Below are 17,721 nucleotides of genomic sequence, written 5' to 3'. Positions count from 1 at the left end.
GCGACTAAGGCTGACTGTGGCTTTCACATCCCTCACCAGATCTTCCCTCTTGGTGAGTAAAGATGCAAATGAGTTTCACCATTGTTGGCCCATCTGACACCCCATCTACAGAGACCTGTTTCCCAAAGTGTCCCAAGACCCTCCAGCAACCTCCACAAGATTTGGCATGCTGTTTTGCTCCCCTTCCAGGTGCTCCCAGGGTCACTGCTCGCAAAATTCTCCATGAGGACTTGAATGGATTCTTTGTCTCCCACAGCAGTGTGCTCCTCAGCCTGAGGACATTGGGGCATGTTTGGCCTGGAGGTGAAGCCCATCCCAGCAAAGAAAGAGAGGATTTTGGAAGCGGTTTTGGGTGAGGACATCCTGTGATACAGGAACATTATGAAACCTGTTGGATTGATCCATGATGGTATCATCAATGGGAAGGTTAACCGATGGGGAAAAGAAGAACCAGGAGGGTTTGAGAGTGACGGAACACTTGCAGAGACCCGTGTGTGAGATGTTTTGTGTTCATGTGCTGTCATCCGTCTAGTGGATGGAGAAGGGACAGACCTTGTGTCTCTGCAGCGGTGGGATTCAGTCACTGGCCAAAGGCACTGAATTGGTCTGAGATGGCCTGGCTGGTGCCCGTCACACCGCTGCTCTGAATGGGGCTGGGGTTCCTGCACAGGGCCGCTGCTGTCTGTGCCAGCTGCATGCAGCTGTGCTGCAGAGCCCTGGCGTCTCGCGTAGCACCACAAGCCCATGCTTGGCTATCAAACCCACATTCAACTGCCCTGATTGAGGTCAGGCAGAGGAAGGACGTATGTGGGACAAGTGCCATTCTACCCAAAGGACAGGTGGAAAATACAGCTGATGGTGAAGAGAAAGGGAAACTGAGCTCTCCCTGTGCTACTCCACGTGCTCAGCTGAACACCTCTGCACTCTGCCCCGAACAACATGAGTAGGGAAAGGTTCGCTTGTCTTGCATGTGGCCTTCTGCTGACCTCTAATCTGGTCAAAGGGATTCCCCACCAGCCCCCAAGAGACACCTTCAGGTGCTGGCCTGTCTCTCAGCACTGCCTCATGACAGCTTGCAGCCAGCTCCATGGAGAGGGATGCAAGATTTGCTTCTTGCTTCCTCCACTCATTATGACATCACAAAATGTCTCAGAACAGCCGTGCTATGACATCATCCTGGTCTCTCAGCATCCTAAGATCCATCCCATCTGGTGCAACAGACTCTTAAGGACTGACCTTACCTAAGTAACCTCTGACTCCATCTCCATCCACTGCTGTGTTCTGGCTGGGCTCTGCCTTTTAGGCACACGCAACTCAGAGACCTTGCTGGAGAAGACAAAGGCCGAGAGTACCTCAAACCTATCTATTCCTCCTCTTACTAAACCCAGCAGTGGCCACACATTCTCTTCCTTTCTTCTTGACCTTTTCCTCAAGTAGGAACAGCTGATTGTTGTGCCCCTGAACTCCCTTGCAAGTCTCAACTCTGCAGCTTTCCTAAAACCAACCCTATTTCTCAATTCCTTCTTTCTTTCAAGTCTCCGCATCCATCTCCTGTATGCTTCCTTTTTGCCATGGAGCTTTCCCAGGAATTTCCTGCTTCCTCCAGCTTCTCTCCTGAATATCTCTTCTTCTTTTCCTGACTGTTGGTGCAGACGGTCTTGGACTTGAAAAGCGCTGTCCTGGTGTCCTGGTCCTGGCTAGGATAGAGTTAATATTCACCTGAGCTGGGTGGAGAACTGAAGCTGGTAGCCCCTATGGCTGGGATAGTTAACTAATTAACTAACAGCTGGGGTTAATTTACCCAAATTAGTCAAAGGGCTATTCCATCCCATCTGACATCATGCTCAGTATAAAAGTGAGGAGGGTGCCAAAGGGAGTTTCTTGCTACTGGGAAGAAACTGGGTGTTGAGATTTGTTGTAAGGCATTATACTGTATTTGTATTCCATCACTGTTTTGTTTTCTTCTGTTATTATTTTTAAATTTTATTTTTTGTTCAATCTCAACCTACATGGGGTGGGTTTTTTTTGTTTTTTTTTGGTGTTTTGTTTTGTTTTTTTCCTGGTTTTCTTTTGTTTACCAGTTCTCCCCCTGTTCTCTCAGAGGGTGGGGGGTTGTGAGAGAGAGACTGCATAGTCTGGTCCTGATCGGGGCTGAACTATGACAGTTGTTTTTGGTGCCCAATGTGGGGCTCAAATAGTGGTGATAATATCAGTTCTGGCTTTTTTTTTTATTGAAACAAATTTGTTTATACTTGCTCATTGTATTGCTTGTCCGTTATTGGTCATGATGTTGCAGTGGTTGGTTATGTTGTTGTACTGTCTACGCTCCTGTGTGTTCCCAGTGGTGGTGTTTATTTCCTCAGGAAAATGATGAGAGTTATCCTTCTGTTATACTATACCAAATCTATCTATGACATGGTGTCATCAATGGCCTTAGAGATAAATTGGTATTCCTATGCAGACAGCTTCCCAAATTCTTTCACTTCCAGGGTAGTTAAACCACTTTTTGAGAACTTTGAAGATCTGGGGGATATTCAAGCCACTATGATGTTGTTGCTATGTATCTTGAATGTGTGCCAAGTCTTGTCTAGGGCTGCAAACCCATTTTTTGGGAATCTCCTCCCGAGATTTACCCTAAGGCAAGATACTAATACGTGGCATGGTATAAGGGAGAACAAACTGACCTGCAATGTAGGGACTCGAACCCCAGCAACAGGCATTGCAGCGGAATCAGAGGGTGAACCCGTGCTGGTATCAGTTGCCCCTGTATACAAGAAGACTTGGAAGCGGTAGTCAGCTCGTTTAGTGAGGGATGAAGAAGTCCCTTCTAGGAGGGAGCAGGAGGAAGAAGAGGAAGGTTTATTTGCTTCATGCCAAGAAAGACCTCGGCAGGCAGGCTCTTCCTCAGAGGAAGAACTCCTAAAGGAGACAGTGAGCACCAGATTTCTATCGCTGAGCAAGCTGCGAGACATGCGAAAAGATTTTAGCTGTCATCCTGGGGAGCACATTATCAGCTGGCTGCTGCGGTGCTGGCATAATGGGGCCAATAGCTTGGAATTAGAGGGCAGAGAAGCTAGGCAACTGGGATCCATTCCTAGAGAAGCAAGCATTGACAAAGCAGTTGGAAAAGGGACACAAGCCCTCAGCCTCTGGAGGTGACTCCTGTCAGGTGTGAAGGAGAGGTGTCCTTTCAAGGAGGATATAATGTGTCATCCAGGTAAGTGGGCCAGCACGGAGAAGGGTATCCAGTACCTGAGGGAATTAGCTGTGCTGGAGATTATTTATGATGACCTGGACAATGATCAGTTACCTAAGGATCCAGATGAAGTCAGGTGCACACGACAAATGTGCCGGAAGTTTGTTCGAAGTGCACCATCATCATATGCCAACTCATTGGCAGTTATGACCTGGAAAGATGGAGAGGAAGAAACAGTGGATGAACTGGCTGGCTGACTCCAGCAGTACGAGGAAAGCCTGTCTTCCTCCCTACGGGCCTGTGTCTCGGCTGTGGAGAAACTGTCCCAGGAGTTCCAGCAATTCAAAGCAGATATGTCCCATTCCCCACCGGTACAGGCCAATATTTCAGCTCTTAGAAGTAAACGTTTCCCAGCTCAAGAGAGATGGTATACGTGGCGGGTTACCCTGTGGTTTACCTTGTGTGACCAAGGAGAGGACATGAGGGAGTGGGATGGGAAGCCTACTTCTGCCCTAGATGCACGTGAATGTGAGTTGCGTGGAAAAACCATTGCAAATATAAGTCCTTTACCTGGAGTACTGTGTCCAGTTCTGGAGCCCCCAGCACAAGAAGGACATGGACCAGTTGGAGAAGGTCCAGAGGAGGGCCACAAAGACGATAAAAGGGCTGGAGCACCTCTCTTATGAGGACAGGCTGAGAGAGTTGAGGCTGTTCAGCCTGGAGAAGAGGAGGCTCCAGGGAGACCTGATAGCGGTCTTCCAGTACCTCAAGGAGGCCTACAAGAAGGATGGGGAGAGGCTATTCAGTAGGGCCTGTTGCAATAGGACGAGGAGTAATGGTTTTAAAATAGTGGGGGGTAGATTTAGATTGGAAATTAGGAAACAAATTTTTACGATGTGAGTTATAGAACACTGGAACAGGTTGCCCAGAAAGGTGGTAGACGCCCGATCCCTGGAAACGTTCAAGGCCAGGCTGGATGAGGCTCTGAGCAACCTCATCTAGTTGGGGATGTCCCTGCTCCTTGTAGGGGGGTTGGACTAGATGACCTTTGAAGGTCCCTTCCAACCCTAACCATTCTATGATTCTATGATTCTTCCCTGAAAATTGTTGCACTAGTCTCCAATAGGCAGAGTAGAAGGAGTGGCTTTAGTTCTGACCCTCTTGAAGGGACTTCTTGTGCATATTTAAAAGAAATGAACAATGAATACAGTGGCCAGGATTAGAGAGGCCCTGCCTCCAGCCAGGTGGAGAAGAGGGACAACAGAGTTTATTGGAATGTGTGGATCCGATGGCCTGGCACATCAGACCCACAAGAGTACAAAGCTCTAGTGGATACTGGTGCACAATGTACCTTGATGCCATCAAGATATAATGGGGCAGAACCCATTTGTATTTCTGGAGTGACAGGAGGATCCCAAGAGCTGTCTGTATTGGAGGCTGAAGTGAGCCTGACAGGGAATGAGTGGGAAAAGCACCCCATAGTGACTGGCCCAGATGCTCCATGCATTCTTGGTATAGATTACCTCAGAAGGGGGTATTTCAAGGACCCAAAAGGTGGGCTTTTGGTGTAGGTGCTTTGGAGATGGAGGAAATTATACAGTTGTCCACCTTGCCTGGTCTGTCAGAGGATCCTTCTGTTGTGGGGTTGCTGAAGGTTGAAGAACAACAGGTGCCAATTGCTACCACAACTGTGCACCGGCGGCAGTATCGCACCAACCGAGACTCCCTGCTCCCCATCCATAAGCTGATTCATCAGCTGGAGAGCCAGGGAGTGATCAGCAAGTCCCGCTCACCTTTTAACAGTCCCATATGGCCAGTGAGAAAATCAAGTGGAGAGTGGAGGTTAACAGTGGACTATCGTGGCCTGAATGAGGTAACACCACCACTGAGTGCTGCTGTGCCAGACATGTTAGAACTTCAGTATGAGCTGGAATCCAAGGCAGCCAAGTGGTGTGCCACCATTGATATTGCTGACACGTTTTTTTCAATCCCATTGGCAGCAGAATGCAGGCCACAGTTTGCTTTCACTTGGAGGGGGGTCCAGTACACTTGGAATCGACTGCCCCAGGGGTGGAAACACAGCCCCACCATCTGCCATGGGCTGATCCTGACTGCACTGGAAAAGGGTGGCGCTCCAGAGCACCTGCAGTACATTGATGACATCATCGTATGGGGCAACACAGCAGCAGAAGCTTTTCAAAAAGGGGAGAAAATAGTTAAAATCCTCCTGAAAGCTGGGTTTTCCATAAAATGATGTAAGGTGAAAGGGCATGCAAGAGAGATACAGTTTTTGGGGATAAAATGGCAAGATGGGCATCGTCAGATTCCAATAGATATAGTCAACAAAATAACAGCTATGGCTGCATCGACTGACAAAAAGGAAATGCAAGCTTTCCTGAGCATTGTGGGTTTCTGGAGGATGCATATTCCAAATTATAGTATGATTGTAAGCCCTCTGTATAAAGTCACCTGAAAGAAGAATGATTTTAAATGGGGCCCTGAACAACAGCAGGCTTTTGAACAAATTAAACAAGAAATTGTTCACGCGGTGGCTTTTGGGCCAGTCCGGACTGGGCAAGAGGTAAGAAATGTGCTCTACACCACAGCTGGGGAGAATGGCCCTACCTGGAATCTCTGGCAGAAAGCACCAGGGGAAACCCGTGATCGACCCCTTAGGTTTTGGAGCCGGGGATATAAAGGATTTGAGGCCTGCTAGACTCCAACTAAAAAAGAAATCCTGTCAGCATACGAAAGATTTCGAGCTGCTTCAGAAGTGATTGGTACTGAAGCACAGCTCCTCCTGGCACCCCAAGTGCCAGTGCTGGGCTGGATGTTCAAAGGAAGGGTCCCCTCTGCGCATCATGCAACGGATGCTACATGGAACAAGTGGGTTGCACTGCTCACACAGCGGGCCCGAATAGGAAACCCCAATCACCCAGGCATATTAGAAGTAATTACAGACTGGCCAGAAGGCAAAGATTTTGGAAAGCCACCAGAGGAAGAGGTAACGCATGCTGAAGAGCCCCCACCATATAACAACCTCCCAGAAAACGAGCAGCAGTATGCCCTATTTACTGATGGGTCCTGTCGTACTGTAGGAAAGCATTGGAAGTGGAGAGCTGCTGTGTGGAGTCCTAACGATGAGTTGCAGAAGCTGCTGAAGGCCAAGGTGAATCGAGTCAGTTTGTGGAGGTGAAGGCCATCCAGCTGGCTTTAAACATTGCTGAACAGGAAAAATGGCCTGTGCTCTCTCTCTACACCGACTCTTGGATGGTGGCAAACGCTCTGTGGGGGTGGTTAAAGCAATGGAAGCAGAGCAACTGGCAGCGTAGGGGCAAACCTATCTGGGCTGCCACTTTGTGGCAAGATATTGCTGCCCGGTTAGAGCACCTGGTTGTAAAAGAACGTCATGTAGATGCCCACGTACCCAAGAGTCGGGCCACTGAAGAACATCAAAACAGCCAGCGAGTGGATCAAGCTGCTAAAATTGAAGTGGCTCAGGTGGATCTGGACTGGCAGCATGAGAGTGAACTATTTTTAGCTCGGTGGGCCCATGACACCTCAGGCCATCAGGGAAGAGATGCAACATACAAATGGGCTCGTGATTGAGGGGTGGATTTAACCATGGACACGATTGCACCGGTTATCCTTGAATGTGAAATATGTGCTGCAATCAAACAAGCCAAGCAGTTAAAGCCTCTGTGGTATGGAGGAGGATGGCTGAAGTATAAATATGGAGAGACCTGGCAGATTGATTACATTACACTCCCACAAACTTGCCAAGGCAAGCGCTATGTACTTACAATGGCTGGAAACATATCCTGTACCCCATGCCACTGCCCGAAACACTATCCTGGGCCTTGAGAAACAAGTCTTATAGTGACATTGCACTCCAGAAAGAATTGAATCAGACAACGGTACCCACTTCCGAAACAACCTCATAGATACCTGGGCCAAAGAGCATGGCATCGAGTGGGTATACCACATCCCCTATCATGCACCAGCCTCTGGAAAAATTGAAAGGTCTAATGGGCTGCTGAAAACAACTCTGAAAGCAATGGGTGGTGGGACCTTCAAAAATTGGGACAAACATTTAGCAAAAGCCACTTGGTTAGTCAACACTCGGGGATCCACCAATCGAGCTGGCCCTGCCCAATCTGAACTTCTACATACTGTGGAAGGGGATAAAGTCCCTGTGGTGCACGTAAGGAATATACTGGGGAAGACAGTCTGGGTCATTTCTCCCTTGGGCAAAGGCAAACCCATGCATGGGATTGCTTTTGCTCAAGGACCTGGGTGTACTTGGTGGGTAATGCAGGAGGATGGGAAAGTCCGATGTGTACCTCAAGGAGATCTAATTTTAGGTGAAAAGAGCCAATAATTTGAAGTGCTTGATGTCAGTTACTATACAGTACTGTATGTCATTATCTAGCTATTAAATGTCCCTCCTTGCTTCTTCCTGCTCCATGCCCTTAGAGACTTATGTTGTGTCAAAAGTATTTTAGTAAAATCATCTATACCAACAAAGAATGAACTTTAATAAAACAGGAAAAATTGCAGCAGTGATGCAACCAGAACTGGCTCTTGCTACTAGCACCTACCAACAGATCTTCAGCCTGCAGACTATGAACTGGCTAAATCACTTGTACCAGATAGACTACCTGAGGAAACACTGTGTTGTCTGTCCTACGCTGAGAGACTGTTATGACAGATGGAGCCCAAAGTTATGGACTGGATAAACTCAACAGACCTTTTGAAGGGATGGGCCATGGACTAAGAGAGTTACATCTGTGTGTCTGCATACAAGTAGATCAAAGGAAGAAAAAGTTGATGATTAATCGGAAAGTGTAGGATCTGGGCCTGGTGTAGATGGTATGGAATAAGGGGTGGATAATGGTTCTGGCTAGGATAGAGTTAATATTTACCTGGGCTGGGTGGAGAACTGAAGCTGGTAGCCCCTATGGCTGGGATAGTTAACTAATTAGCTAACAGCTGGGGTTAATTTACCCAAATTAGCCAAAGGGCTATTCCTTCCCATCTGACATCATGCTCAGTACATAAGTGAGGAGGGTGCTGAAGGGAGTCTCCCTGCTACTTGAAAGAAACTAAGTGTGGAGATTTGTTGTAAGGCATTATACTGTATTTGTATTCCATCACTGTTTTGTTTTCTGTCATTACTGTTAAATTTACTTTTTGTTCAATCTCAACCCACGTGTTTGGGGTTTTTTTCCTGGTTTTCTTTTCTTTACCAAATCTCCCCCTGCTCTCTTGGAGAGTCGGGGGGGGGGGTGTGAGAGAGAGACTGTGTAGTCTGGTACCAGTCGGGGCTGAACTACGACACCATGGAAGAGATGACCCATGCCGGAGCAGTTTCATGAAGGACTGCGACCCGTGTGAGGGACCCCACGAAGAAGCAGGGGAGGAGGAATGCGAGGAGTTCTTCCCTTGTTGAGGAGGAAGGAGCAGCGTAAAGTGACAAGTGATGAAGTGACCATAACCCCCATTCCCTCTTCCTTCCTGTGTCGCTTGGTCGGCGGGAAGGTGGTAGAGATAATGTTAAGCCCAGGAAGAGGGAGCTGTGGGGGGAAGTTACCTTGTTCCCTGTCTTATTCTCCTGCAATAAAAACAAATAATTTTCCCCAAGTCGAGTCTCTTTTGCCCATAACGGTTACTTTAATGATTTTTCTGCTGATCTTATCTCAAATCTCAAACCTTTTTTCTTACATTCCCTCACCCTATTCCCTCACAGGGTGGGGGAAGTGAGCAACAGACTACATAGTCTGGTCCTGATTGGGCCTAAACTCTGACAGACGCTCACATGCAGGTGTCTATTCTGTGCAGATGTGAACAGAGGCCAGAGCAATCCCACCTCCTGTGGGTTTGTGTTGTGCGTGAGAGGGAGCTGAGTCCTCTTCAAATGCTGGGAATAGAAATGAATGCTGAGATGCCTTTGTAGCCTCAGCTGAATCCCTTCTGTCAGCAGGGATAAAAGAGATCCAGGCCCATCTCTATCTGGGTGTCCTGACCAATTAAAGAAAAAAGCTGTAAATTTGTCTCATGGAGGAGAAATTGTGCTTCTGGAAAAAAGTGTCTCTGCCCAGCTGAGGGAGGGACCATCAGTAATGGCTTCAGGCTGTTTCCCAGCAGGTTCCCCTGCAGCCCCAGGGACAGCTGGAGGGAGCCCAGAGGGGACAGAGAAAGTGCTGCCTTGGGCTGGGCCTCTGCTGCTGAGCTGGGCCGGGCTCCTGGGATGGAGGGAGCTGCTGGTAACAGGGCAGCGCTGCAGAGAGACAGCTCTGCCCAGGAGCAGCTCCTCTGCCAAGCGCAGCAGGGCTGAGGGCTCTGCCTGCAGGAGCTGAGGGGAGAGGAGCGAGGCACAGGGAGGTGAAAGGCAGCCTGCGGTGCGAGAAGAGTTGAGATCTCACTGGGGGAGAAATTTTAAGTCCCCTACGTGGTAAGTACCTGTGTGAGGGGCAGTGTGTCTGCTGTTTGTGAAAAGACCTCCAAAAGCTATGACATCCCACAGTCAGGAAGACTTTCACTGTAGAGGAGCAGGATGTGCTGCACCATCAGAGGGACAGGGCACAACGGCTGCCTTCTCCTCCCAGGGTCGGCTGCAGGGTGTGAATGTGTGTCTGCAGCCAGGGGTGCCCAGGGCTGTCCTTCAGAGCAGGGTCCCTGCGCCCCAGGGGCTGTGTGCTGGGGCAGGGACTCTGCCTCTGCCAGGCTCAGCACTCAGCCTCCCTTTGTGAGCTCCCCACGGCGCTGGGGAAAGAAGCTGTGGGTGGGAGGAACAACTTGTGGCCGAGCAGGGTCCTTCTGCTGTCGAGAGGGTGCTGCGTGGGTCAGGGCTGCTCACAGCTCCACATCTCCACTGGGAAACTTCCAAGGGGATGTTTCAAGAGGAAGGTCAAGGCAGGGTTGCTGTAGAGATAAAGAGATTTCCTGAGTCTCTGTTTTTGTTTTCCTACTCTGAGGGTAGGGGTCTAATGAGGGTGGGGAGGGAAAAAGAAATCAAAAAAGGGGATGTCAAGCCTGGACAGCTTGTCCTGCCCTGGCCATTGGAACCTCCAAACAGGAACAGGCACCCAACCAGTGCTCTGCAAACAGGCAGGTGTCTGTAGGGCCAGGGTGAGTACACAGAGGTTGGGATGGGGTCTGTGAGTGCTGACAGGGAAAAGACATGGCACAGGGAAACAGCTGCCAGGAGGAAAATCCCCAGGCATCAGGTTTACAGTCACGGAATGAGAAGAAACTAAAAGCAGAAATGTTGTGGGAGGGAGAATTCAGAAAACTCTGTAGCATCCCCTCCAGGGCAGACCCCTTGCTCTGAGCAAGCCCCCTGGCCTCCTCTCCCACCCACCCAAGCCTCTGCCCTCAGGGCTGCGGGGTCCCAGCCATGAACCCCCTCCTCTGCAGCCAGAGCTCCAGCAGAGCCGTGCTGCAGCTCTCCAGCCACGTGCCCACGGCCCTCTGCAGAGCACAGGGGCTGAGAGCAGCTGCCCGGCAATGGTGGTGTCGGGGAGGGGGCACGCACAGCTGGGGGAGGGGGACGCTGTCCCCAGTGCCCACCTGCCTCTGCCCTGTCCTCTCTCAGCCGCACCCTGGCTGTATTTGCCCTTGTGCCTCCACCTCTCTGTGGTGTTGCTGCTGGGACCTTGTTCTTGCTGTCAGGCTGTCTGGGGAGGGGAGTTCCAGCTGCAGAGTCCCCCCCTGATCTTGTGGGTCCTTTCCTGCAGCTGTGTCCATGGGAACAAGTGTCCCAGCTTTCACCTGTGGGGCTGTGGGCAATGCAGGCTGTGGGGCTGGGGCAGGAGCTGCTTTTCCCTCAGTGAGATACCATTGTGAAAACACTTACATAAATTTTTAGGTGTCCTTCTACGCTGTGAGTTTTTGTCAAGCATGCCAAACTCCCTCTTACCATCTTTGTGTTATCTGAAATTCCCATGTATAAGCAGAGAGATGCTATGACCAAAGAAATGCTGTTGAGCTGGGCTAGACGTGAGGTGCTGAGACCTTGAGTAAGGGTGAGATATTTAGTGGTCTGCAGTGGATCCCTGTGCTCTCAGCAGTGTCTGCTGGCATCTCACAAAAATACAGCAGTGTACTTGCCCTTAATCTCAGAATGCTGCAAGCCCAGATCACCGGTGACTGATGGACAGAGCAGCTCCCCTCACTCTGCTCTAAGCCAGAGGCAATCCTCTTCATATGCAGGATTCACTCTGTTCTCCCTGAGTGCAGAAGAAATACTGAGACTTACTCACATGCTAAAACACGCTTCAAAAAAGATGAGGGGTTTTTTCAATTTTTGAGTTTCCATCTGCTTTTCCTACCAACTTCATTTCTTAGAACAGGAAATGCGGATGCTGACAAGCCCTTCTGCATTAGGGGTGGTTTCATCTGCAAAGTCGAACACCAGAGCTGGCCCGTTTCCACCGTTCCCATGAACTCACTGCTGCAGAGCAGGGCTGACACCTGGGCAGCCAGCAGGGAGAGGCCCAGCTCCTCACGGCACATTCAGCCAGCACCAGACCAGAGCTTCAGCAACAGAGATGAAGGAAGGTCTTTAGAAATGGAAGAAAAAAAAGGGACAGACTTTCTAGGAAAGGGAAGAGTCTGTACAAAACTTCTTTAGTTTGGCTCAGAAAAGTCTCTCTGAGCTTGCAATGACTTTTGCTCTTTACAGGTGTTCTCATGTCCAGAAGCAGCAGATGCCCAACGGCAGCTCCATCACGGAGTTCCTCCTCCTGGCATTCGCAGACACACGGGAGCTGCAGCTCTTGCACTTCTGGCTCTTCCTGGGCATCTACCTGGCTGCCCTCCTGGGCAACGGCCTCATCATCACTGCCATAGCCTGCGACCACCGCCTCCACACACCCATGTACTTCTTCCTCCTTAAGCTCTCCCTCCTTGACCTGGGCTGCATCTCCATTATTCTTCCAAAATCCATGGCCAATACCCTGTGGAAAACTAGGGCCATCTCCTATGCAGGATGTACCACACGGGTCTTTTTCTTCTTCTTTTTGATGTCAGCAGAGTACTGGCTTCTCACCATCATGGCCTATGACCGCTACGTTGCCATCTGCAAACCCCTGCACTACGGGACCCTCCTGGGCAGCAGAGCTTGTGTCCACGTGGCAGCAGCTGCCTGGGGCAGTGGGTTTCTCTATGCTCTGCTGCACACGGCCAATACATTTTCACTGCCACTCTGCCAGGGCAATGCTGTGGACCAGTTCTTCTGTGAAATCCCCCAGATCCTCAAGCTCTCCTGCTCAGACTCCTACCTCAGGGAAGTTTGGCTTCTTGTAGTTAGCCTCTTAGTAGCATTTGTCTGTTTTGTTTTCATTGTTGTTTCCCATGTGCAGATCTTCAGGGCTGTGCTGAGGATCCCCTCTGAGCAGGGACGGCACAAAGCCTTTTCCACCTGGCTGTGGTCTCCCTGTTTATCAGCACTGCCATGTTTTCCTACCTCAAGCCCTCCTCCATCTCCTCCCCATTGCTGGATATGGTGGTGTCATCTCTGTACTCGGTGGTGCCTCCAGCAGTGAACCCCCTCATCTACAGCTTGAGGAACCAGGAGCTGGAAGACACAGTGCGGAAGCTGATTCAATCAGCTCTTTCTCAGAAGCATTAAGGTGCCCATGTCTCTACAGAAGTCATTGCAAATACACCACAGAGTTCTTTGCTTTGGGTATTTGGGTATGATAAGCATGTTTGTCCATGCCTACATGCACTCCACTTCACCAGAGGCATGGACCCAGCCTGTCTGACCCAGAGGTCTGTTCATGTGTGTCTGAAACAGTGGTAGACCTAGCCTCCCATGTTGCATCATGGTAATAAAAGGAAATTTCTACATTATTGATGTCTGGAGGTTGGGCTCTTCTTCCAAACCTGAGGTCAGGCTGAAGGAGTTGCCCCCACAGTGCCATGCTGCTGTGCTGGGTTTCTCCATGCGATTAGGGGCGGAGGGCGTGGGGCAAGGTGTTCAAGTATGAGCCTGGACTGAGTCATGTGGGTGTCTGGTTCCCTTGGAGATGGTGAACGATCGACATTCCACACAGGGATCTGCCTGGGACTATCACACCATGGCTTTCTCACCACAGGCCCCTCACTCTGCAGAGCAGGGCCTGCAGCTCAGGGCCATGTGGAGAGCACAGGGAGGGGTCAGGGGCAGCAAGTCAGGTCAGCATGGACACACTGCCCTGGAGAACGGCTCTTTGGGGGCAGGGACATTCCTGGAGATAAGAAAAGGAGCAACTCTGTGCTTCCAGGAGGGGATCAATGACCAAGAGAAACCCATTTGTGAATGCTCCGGCTCGGGGCAGCTTTCTCTATTGCTGGGGAGCTGCAGCAGCCTGAGGAGCCCCCGGGCCAGGAGTCTTTTCCTGGGAGAGGGGCTGGCACAGAACAACTTGTTGGCAGTGGACAAGAAGGATGTCTGGGAGACAGGCACAAGGGACCCATGGAGACACTGTCCTCTCTCTCTTCATGCCATGGGTTGCCTTCAGCCCTGAGACACCTCTGTTTTCTTCCTTCACTCTCCATGCTTGGATGGGCCTCAGGAAACATCCATGAGCATGCAAGATGCACAAACGTCCTGGGCTGAGTTCCCATCACGGCGGGGGAAGAGGAAAGATTGTGAGACACAAGGGAGTGCAGGGATGCAGTGGGGGTGTGTAGCAGTGTGTATGTAAAAGTGAGGAAGAAGATGTGAAATGGTGAGGGGTGGGAGTGTGTCATGCTCAAATGAAATATGTTCAGTTTTGATGTTGAGGCAGCAGAAGAAGGAAGATGCGCGGTTCAGGGCTGGGACACGGAGCTAAAAAGAGGAGTGAAGGGAGTCAGGGGTTGGCATCTTTAGTACCTGAGGAGCATTAGCGGGGCTTTGGAAGAAGCTGCACGGGTGATGGGGAACTCACAGCCATTGTGAGTTCAGTCAAACTTGGGACAGCAAGGGGTCAGAGTGAGGTGGGGAAGCAGGGGTGGAGATGGTCTCTTTGTTGAGTCTGCAACCCCCCCAACAGAACTGAAATAATTTTCCTTTCTACTCTGGCTGCTGTCTCTTCCAATCAGGCCCCTGAGAAAACATGAGTTCCTTACAGCCACAAGGCTTTTTTCCCATTCCCCACTCTCCATAGAGGCTGGGAGGTGTCCTACTGCTCTCCTGCACTCAGCATCACACACCTTCACTTCTCAGTGCTCCCAGGAATGGCCGTCAGCATCCCATGAGGAAAAGGATGCCCCTGCCCAGGGTATGGGGTCACTACAAGATCATCCTGCTCAATGGAACACGTCAAGGGCTTTCACAGTCGCCTCAACACTGAATTTTCAACCTGTAAGCAGTGCCTCTGACTTCCTACTTCACCAGCTCACAGGGACAGCAACCTTATCTCCTCATTCCTTCATGGTCTCTTCAGTGATGGCCCTCAGTGGAGCCCACTGACATCCCCAGAAACGTGGTTTGCTGCTGACTTTGACTGCTCTAGAGGCCACTTGAATCCACTTTCGGTGCCTGCAGTTCAGGAACTTGGCACCAGAGGGCTCATTAACATGCAAAATGCCCTAACAAGCCAAGTCTCTGGGCATAATTCAATTCCTCCGTTCTTAGGTGGTTAATTTGAGAGGCTACAGGAGTGTAGTCAAAGTACAAAGTTCTCAGTGATAACTGTCAGTAAGAAACTATTTATTCTTTATGCACCATGCCATTTTTCTGCTTATGCATTACGTGCCATCAGCAAACTCCTATTGATTTTGATCTCGAGTCCTGATTGAATCTCAATATGTAGGGAAGTCAAGACCCTGTATGTCAGACACTCTATGGGCTGTCTTCATCCCCGTGTACAACCTCACATGTCTCTCCTCAGCCACCTGGGACTGGCAGCACCTCTGTTCAGATCAGAGCTTTCTCCACTCCAGCCTGTAGCTGCCTGATTTCACCCATTGACACCAGTTTCCACTTGTTTTACTTGGGGAATGACGTGCACCTGGATACAGAATGATGTTTCTTAATTATAAAAAAACCGAAACTAAATGAATTTCTAGTTCAATTTGAAAAAAAAAATGCACTCCTCTGCTGTATATTAAGCCCACCTTACCTCCTCTGAAGTTTGCTTTCCACAGTGCATGGCCTTAGACCAAAGGAAAATATATTTTGTGTCAAGCACAGAGCCCAGGAGCCCCCAAAGCACTCCCTGCCCTGGACGCTGTTTGTCCATATTTGCTCACAGCATGTCACACTCTGAAGCCATGAGCTCCCTCGATTCACAGAGGGAAGCAAAGGGACAAAGTGAGTGAAAAGCTCTTTTTTGAACAGCCTGCGCTAATCGCAGCAGATCTGGGCTATAGAAATGTCTTCAGGCAGGCTCTGCAGCATCGAGACCCACTCATTTCTCATTCTCCTCCAACACTGGACAGCTCGGGTGCCATTATTCAGACTTTCCCTTCTCCTCAAGGGAGAGAAATGAGTTGTCTCAACTGAGATGCTTTGGCCTACCCTGCCTGTCCACCATCTCCTGCTCCAGAAATGCTCCCATCAGCCCTGGGTCACAGTTCCCAGTCCCATGTGGGGGCTTCAGGTGCCCCTGGGTGTCCTGGAGGCAGTGGCCACCTCTGTGTGGGCAACTGCATCAACCCCTGTATGACGGTATCAGGAAGAACTTGAATCATGTGCAGAAGAGACATCGTAGTAACAAATGTGTAAGAAGACTTCATTCTGAGAACTTGGACACTGTTCTGTAAAGTCTCATATTTATTTTTCATCAACCATGGACAACAACGAACAAGCTGTTGACACGTTCCCTCAAGATTTTCCCTCAAGATTTTCGCTCTGTTTTCTTCTAACTGGTACTATTTGAGGTTTCTCAAGTAACCTCTGATCTGATTCCTATCCATCATTGGTTGTGTTCCTATAGAGTCCTGCCACGAGGCACAATGGCTGAGGAGAATTTGTTGGTGAAATACGAGGCAAAGAGGACATAGAGTATCTCAGATCTATCTCCACCTACTCTTACTGAATTCAGCAGGGTCCACATATTATCTTTATTTCTTCTTTAATTGTTTCTAAACTAGTCACATCTTATTATAATGCCCTTGAACTGCCTTTTGAATTTCAACAGAGTTTTGAAACAGATAATACCTGTGCTTGGAGGATGCTGTCCTTCAAGACCAGGTACACTGAGCTTTGCTGTCCATCAGTGCTGCTGACCATGAGATCCCCACTAAAACTCCCCACAATACGCCAAATTCTGCTCCACTGATGACAAGAATCTGCAGACTTCTACTGTTGTTCCACACTCCTCCGAGCACCTCAGATCTCACTGTTTCAGGGTCACAACAGCCAATCTTCACACCACTGACCAGCTCCTCATTCTCTGTAAATATCAGATCCAGGTTTGCATTGCCCTTGTTGACCCATCTGGCAGCTGTGACAATAAGCTGTCCTAAAGCCACCTGGAGTGTTTGCATGCTGCTGTGTTCCTCTTCCAGAAATGCCAGGGTCATTAAAGTCCCCATGGAGGCCCAGGCTTCTACATCCAGAGACTTCCATGGGGTGCTTAGAAAAGATGATGACAGTTACTCCATGGATGACTGTGGCAGTTACTCCACTGAGCCCAACATGAGCCAGCACTTTGTGCTTGCGGCCCAGAAAGCCAATCGCATCTTGTGCTGCATCAAAAGAAGCATGGCCAGCCCGTCGAGGGCGGTGATTCTCCCCCTCTACTCTGCTCTCATGAGACACCACCTGGAGTACTGCGTCCAGCTCTGGTGACTCTAACATAAGGATGTGGACCTGTTGGAGCAAGTCCAGAGGAGGCCACAAGGATGATCAGAGGGCTGACACACCTCTTCTATGAGGACAGGCTGAGAGAGTGGGGGCTATTCAGCCTGGATAAGAGAATGCTCTGGAGACACCTTCTAGCAGCCTTCCACTACCTAAAGCAGGCCTACAAGAAAGTTGGAGAGGGACTTTTGACAAGGGTATGTAGTGATAGGACAAAGAGTAATGACTTCAACAGAAACGGACTAGCTCGAGATGAGATATAAGGAAGCAATTCTTCACTACATGAATGGTGAAGCACTTAAAGAGGTTGCCCAGAGAAGCTGTGGATGTCCCCTGCCTGGAAATGTTCAAGATCAGGTTGGTCGGGGCTTTGAGCAACATGGTCTAGTGGAAGGTGTCCCTGCCAAAAGCAGTGGAGTTGGAACTAGGTGGTCTTTAAGGTCCCTTCCAACCCAAACCATTCTATGATTCCTAAAGCAGGCCTACAGTCAGCCTCAGCTCTGTGCCTGGCAAGGTCATGGAGCAGATTCTCCTGGAAACCATGCTAAGGCACATGGAGAGCAAGGAGGTGGTTGGTGACAGCCAACATGGCTTCACCAAGGGCAGATCATGCCTGACCAATTTGGTGGCCTTCTATGACAGGGTGACAGCATTGCTGGACAAGGGATGAGCAATGGATATAAGCTACCCGGACTTGTGCAATGCTTTTGACACTGTCCCACACGACATCCTTCTCTCTAAACTG

This window comes from Chlamydotis macqueenii, chromosome 8 (genome assembly GCF_036417535.1).
Source record: "Chlamydotis macqueenii isolate bChlMac1 chromosome 8, bChlMac1.mat, whole genome shotgun sequence".
In the NCBI taxonomy this organism is placed as follows: Eukaryota; Metazoa; Chordata; class Aves; order Otidiformes; family Otididae; genus Chlamydotis; species Chlamydotis macqueenii.
Note: the sequence above shows the minus strand (reverse complement) of the source record.